We start from the raw sequence: 6,978 nt of genomic DNA on the forward strand, positions 1-6,978 counted from the left end.
TTCGGGGACTGGGTGTTTGTGTTTATCCCAACACTCTCCTCTTCATATTCAGACAACACACCACACTACCAACCACCACAGAAATACGCAATAGTGATTACATCCCTCCACGTAGGATTGGCGTCAGGATCCGGTCGTAAAACAGGACCAAATCCACATATGTGTGACACAGTTCGCACCCGCGACCGCAAAAGTGTGGGAAAAGCGATCGAAAAAGAAGAAGTAAATTTCGAACTTATTACCCCCAGTGATCGCTGGTTGGATCCCGGCTGAGGTCAGTATAGCCTATTCGGGGCTAATTATCGCATTACTCTATCCGACTTAATCTTTGGTTTTATCCCTTGAGCCAGTAGTTACCCCCACCTCACGTTCTGTCAGAACTTCTTGGAACTTGGAACTATTAGATATTTTTCACCAATAGAGCATGTCAAAAATGTCAAAACAGATCAGATGTAAGGCTTTTCAGGTGTTTGCTCTATTAACCAGCATTTCGTCTTAGGTCTGGGAATTTAGAATTTTCCATTCGGAATTGCTAGGCAGGCAATAATTCCATTGTGGAGATTTATCTCCCGTATGCAGTTATCAGACTGTGCCTCTTATAAGGGCTTCTGATAAGTTCACCTGCATACACCGCAGCGTCAGTGGGTAGGGTCTGACACATCCCACTCCGATGAGTCTAGTGTCAGATCTAAGATGAAATGCTGGTTAATACAGCAAACGCCTGAAAAGCCTTACATCTGATCTGTTTTGACATTTTTTACACTACCCTTGCCGAAGTTCTCTCGGCAAGTATGACAACCTACCTACTAGCCTTGGGCCGATCTATGTACCGGTACTGGCATTGCAAATGCCTGATGGTTGTGCAAGGAAAAGCTACGGGAATATCATAAGTTATCATCAGAACATTAATCATGGGACAGTGATTATTGTTTTATTGGGAAGTAAAGCAATATACCAGGTGGCTCGGAGCGCTGTACTTTCTACTTACAATTATCCCACATGCACTAGTGATGCATGTGATGCCTAATCACTTGTTTTCAAAAGAGTGCTACAATGTGCTGTATTGAGGATGTTGTGAAACAAACAGCAGTCATTTTACTGCACACATCCCATAACAGGGTGCATTTGTAAATATGCCAAAGATGCAGAAAAGAAAATTTAATTATTAATTTATGCACGTGTAGACATTACGCTCTATAAAAGAGTTGTTTGTATGAAACAAAAACTAATACTGTTCGGCAAAATATGTGTGTAGAAGGCAGACGTCTGTTTGGAGCTTCAGCTGCATTTTCACCAGATTCTCCACAGATTAAAATGATGTCTGTGTATTCGTCGTTGCTGAACACACTAGTCATTGCCAATATGCAGACAGCAAATATAGTGCTGCTGTACACTAGTATATACACCAGCCTAGTACTATGTAGTCATAAACGAGGTCTACTAAGGCAAGGGGTTGCATGGCCAAGCAGGCATCAATTTTCAATTTTTGGTAATGAGGCACAAAAGAGGAATTGTAAGTTCTCGGAGAAACTGAAACAGAAGTACCCGTGTTTTAGAGAGGGACGTAACGAAAGTGAGGCGAAATGTTATATTTGTGACTGTTATGTAACTGTTGGAAACAAAGTTGCAGGTGATCTCGAGAGACATATTGCTAGTGAAAAGCATAGAAAAACAATTAGAAGCAGTTCTTCTAGCAGTAATATTGATTCATTTTTCCGGATTAAACATTCCCCACTAGACAGGAAAGTTGGGGCAACAGAGGCAACATTGGCATATCATAGTCTCTCACCATCAGTCATATGGGTCTATGGACTGCACATCAAAGTTAAAGTGCTGTTTGCAGATTCTGAGATTGCTAACAAAATATCATGTGCTAGAACCAAAACTGAAGCTATCATAAATAATGTAATCGCCCCTCATTCCATTGAGATTATCACTAAAACATTGAATAATAGTATTCCTTTGTTCAGAGTGGGTACTGTTGCTAGCAACCATGGGGCTTTGAAAGTTTTTCCTATTGTTATACAATATTTCGACTGTAAAGAAAATGGTATTCAAACTAAAGTCTTAGAACTACAGTACAAACATGTCCTAATGAAACTTCATAGACAATATACAATTATGTTTCTGAGACTTTAAAGAAGCATAATGCAGTGAAACTCTGTTAAGAAGTTTTCAAGGGACTGAAAAAAAAAAAAAAAAAAAGGAAACATCTTAAAAGGGGTAATGCCCAAAAACTTATTCTGTACTTTGAAATACATGTGAAACACACAGCCAACATATTTCCTTGCTTGTGAAGAATACCGAAATAGGCCGATATATAAGAGCTGCTAACAGAAAGCCACAATATAAAAATTCGCCACACATTGTTTTGTAAACGATGCCGGCTCGATTTTTAAAGCAGTCCAGTCACCCGTTCGACGCGGTAAAAGGTACCCTTAATTTGCATGCAATTTTTCGGCTTTCTCCTTCACAATAGTTCCACTGAAAGGTATGTTTAAACTTCGCTGCTGTTTAAACCATATTAGCAGGGCTTGTTCTATTTCATCATACTTTTCAGATTTAACTTCCTTGCAATTTGCTGAAGTATTCCCTGCAGAAGCAAAGATCTCTTCTTTCTGTGCTATAATGCCGTTCAAAGTAGACGGCGGCATCTCCAGCTCCTTTGCCAAAGCAACACGGGAAAGTGTAGATGACTCCACTTTCCTAATAATCTCCACTTTGTCTTTTATTGTTAGTGCCTTTCGCTTGATCTCTTTCCTCTGAGTTCCGCTCCCGTTTGTATGTTGATATTACAAGTATAACTACTGTAACTTCACCGACTCTTATTCATACTAATTACGATGCTACACTGTGCTTGGCAATCCGTAGCTTAGGCTTACAAGACGCAAAGACAAGACAGTTTGTTAGCATGTGTTTTTTATCTTCTTCACACCCCCCAACACCTGCTTCAAGGATAACGGCAGCAAATGGGAAATCTGGCAACTTATTCTTAGAGATTTTTAGAACCTAAGCCTAAATCGCCCCTGGATTCCTATTGGTTGTCACAGCAACGGGCGTAGTTTCTGGCTGTTTTGCAAGTACCGCATGGCCAAGCGAGTATTGAGTTTATTTTCCCGCTTCAATCCTCTTCATGCTATAGGTAATGAAGAAAAGAAACACAGGTTCAAAGTTGCAGAAATGAGTGCATGGAACAGTTCCTGGGGTATTACGTGGGAGTGATGAAGGCGCAGTAGCAACGCTAGCACATCTAAATGTAAACAGTTTCTTTCCCTGCGAGAATTTTATTTCATGTCTCCTCATCCTTGTGCTGTGTTCTAATAATGCAATGTATTAATTACGAATGACATGATAATACAATGTTTAGCTAATATAAAGGTAAAATTAAAAATAACTTTCAATTTTATGCCAACACGTGGTATTGCAATGCCTCTGTGTGCCTCCCACCAGCACCCAGTTGGCTATCAACATTCGTTCAACTTCGTAGACGATCGGGATCTTTCGGCCGGCTGTTTGGTGGCATGTGTATCAGCTGGCTGCTGGCAAGTCGGCTGTTTCCTGCATAGAGTCGGGAAGTTGTTTTTGTTCACCTCACTAATAATGGACACGGAAAATCTTATCAGTTTAGTTCAAAAACGTAATTTCCTCTACGACAAGCCCCATAAGTATTATTGCAACAACAACGTAAGAGAGAATGCCTGGAAGGAAATAAGCAAGGGAATGAAAAATCAAACAGGTTAGAATATTCAATTTTGTGGTAGATTAACAGTAATGTTGTGGACAAATACACTTTACAGTTTTTAATTATGTTTGGGTCACCTCATTAAATGACTTCATCCTGTCGCGGCCTGCAAATTACTGCATTAAAGTTTTATCAAACCATTCACAATGCTTTATATTTCCCACGTAGAATCCCGTTCGATTCTATTCTGTTAGATGGAATGGTGGAGTGGAAATTTCGACTGATGGGTTTGATTTGATTCCACAAGGTGAGAGTGAGCATCTGGTGTCCTTGTTGTCATAATGTGACGTCGTATGGCCTTGGCAAGCCCGCACAGGTTCCTTGACACCAGAGACACACTGCGAGCGCGACAACGGTCTAACACAGGGTGCAACTTGCGCGGAGACTGGAGGGTTCTAACCATGGGCTGCTTTGAGCGGATGTTTTCTATCTCAAGGGGCTCTAAAATCTGAACTGTTTAACTGGGAAATATATTTACAACAGAACACTTTAAACGGGAAAAATATACATATATCTTAATGCAACTGATCAAGGGACCAAGAATATCACACTTCTTATTTTGCAGGAGACTATCCTCATTTTTCCATATTGAAAGTCAGTTAAAGGGGAACAATAAAACTTTGATTTCCACCTATACAATACTTTAAAGTATTGAATAGGTGGAAATCAAAGCATCAAGTACTTTAAAGAATTGAATAGGTGGAAATCAAAGTTTTATTGTTCTCCTCACACTTCTTAGGCGGGAAAACTTCTTATGCGGGAACTTCTTAACCGAGTTTCACTGTATTTCTGCTAAATGCGTTGCTTTTAGTGGAGACAATGCAAATGTAAATTTTGGAGGGGTTGATTGGAGAAAAGGCAAAAACGTATTTTCAGCAGTTAAAAGTAAATTAAATGAACATATAATCAGGGTTGGATGCCCAGCACATGTACTGCATAATTGTTTGCAACAAGGTGCTGATGTACTGCCAGCTGATGTAGAGAGTATAATTTTAAAAGTCTTAAATGACTTCCATATCTATACAATTTGCACTGAACAACTCAAAGAATTCTGCGAGCTTGTTGAAATAATTATGAACAGCTTTTGTGTCACAGCAAAACAAGGTGGTTAAGTTTGTTTCCTGCAGTAGAAAGAATGCTAAAACTGTTTGCAGCTCTAAAGTTGTACTTTCTTTCTCAGACTTTGAATTCTGTCCTGCTCTAATTAGGTCCTTTTAAAAAAAAAACAATGAGTTTTCTGAGCTTTAACTGTGGTTTGTTCATTCCACTATGCACATTTTTCACAACAAAATTTCACACATTGAAAAAGAAACGCTCTCTATAACAGATGTTTGTGATATATTAGGTTCAACTCTGGCCACACTGAATGATAGGATGGAAAATAAATTCATACCTCTTAAAGTCAAAAAGGTCTATGAAATCCCTCACTGAAAATGGCTTTGAAAGAGAATGCATTGCATTTGTAGAACATGTTGTTGGTTTTTATGAAACGTGCATTCAATAACTGTTAAATTGGTGTAACCCTATGATGGAAGAATTTAAGTGTTTCCAATGGATGAAGCTTCATAGTATGAAAGACATTCAGTTTGAAGGTATTCTTCCTTGTCTCAAGTATTTGCAATCTAAAGGTGTGGAGATAGACGATTCTAAACCTTTTGACCAATTTTGCAATGTTCAGAATTACACCAGGAGTTCCGAAATTGATAAACATACATCATTAGATAAGCAGTGGTGTGAGTTTTTCAAATATAGCCCTGACAGTGAAACATTTAGTGAGCTGCTTAAAATTTGTCAGTTTTATTTCGCTATTCCAGGTTGCAATGCAACCGTTGAAAGAGTGGTCAGTAGGAAGAAACCGTTTGCTGACCGAATCGGTTAAGGGTATTATAATAGTGAAGTACATGTCATGTGGAGAGTTTTACAATTATTTATTACAAGAAAATAATTCATCTTTGCTGTCGAAAGTGGGTGCAGTCGATAACTATTAGCATAAAATAGCTACAACTTCAGCATCTTCATCAACATAACAGTTATAAGGTATGTAATACTAAATTTTGTATGTAAATATTAAAATTCCATTTGTCCTCCATTTTTAGAACATTTTTATGAAAAGTCCTCCTTTTATTAAGAGTCTGTCCTCCATTTGAAGATTTAGAGTTGGTCACCCTAATAATAATATGGCATTGGGTACTGTATACAGCATCTTGATTTGATATCATTTAGACTTCTCACCCATCAGACAACATTCTATTGTGCAACAACCTATAGCTGAGTTTCTTGTCTAATTTGTCAGGTAGATATAAACACCAAATATGTCACCTGAATTATTTTTGAAAAACCAACATTGTACAATGTTAAGTGTCAAATGGCCTTCTTTCCACCTTTTGAAGTCTGACTATGTCTACTACTTGTGGTCCTCTGACCAGGAGATTGAGAATTTGCAACTGAATCATAGAAATGAACCAGTAGAAGTCAATCTAGTAGCTGTAGCACAAGACTAGAAGGTGCCCATTATATTCATGGGTATTTTCCTGGGAGATGTCTTTAATGCAGATAAAACCAATGTTCAAAAATACTTTTAAAATTTAATTTTACCCTTCCAAAACTTGATTCCTTCTCCAATTTTGTCTCTGGTTTCTGTTATTACTTGTTCTATCATCATGGTCAGCATCACCCTTCTCGAGCTGCTTGGGTTGGGTAGTTTGACAAGATGCTCCTTCTCTGTCTATCCAATACTGTTCATGTATTATCTTGCATATATCAACAGCCCTCCAACACTCCATCACTGTGTCCTTCCACCATTTCCGTGGTTGACCTCTAAAGACGTGCACCAGTCTCTTGATCCAGAAACTTCATTATATGCCCATACCATTTTAGCACCCTAGACTGGAATCTCTTAACACCAACAACATTTCTCATGTCCTCAATTGGTACGCTATCTTTTCTTAGTTTTCCCTACACACCATCTCTGCAATTTCATTATGTTGCCTTTATTTGGCTTCTTTCCATTCCAATCACTGTCAATGAATCTGAAAAGTAAGTTAGGATAGGCACAAATTTTGTTTTATATATCATTCTCTTACACTCAGTAGGCACTTCTTACTTCCAAGAAGACTTCTGACACTGTAGTAGAATTCTGATGCCTTTGTAATTCTGGAAATGAGCTCATTTTCTATTTTTGCATCTTGCAACAGTCTTCTTTTTCTTCTTCATCCAGTCCCTTTTCCAGATTCTCT

The sequence above is a fragment of the Anabrus simplex genome, chromosome 1 (assembly GCF_040414725.1).
Source record: "Anabrus simplex isolate iqAnaSimp1 chromosome 1, ASM4041472v1, whole genome shotgun sequence".
NCBI classification, from domain to species: Eukaryota; Metazoa; Arthropoda; class Insecta; order Orthoptera; family Tettigoniidae; genus Anabrus; species Anabrus simplex.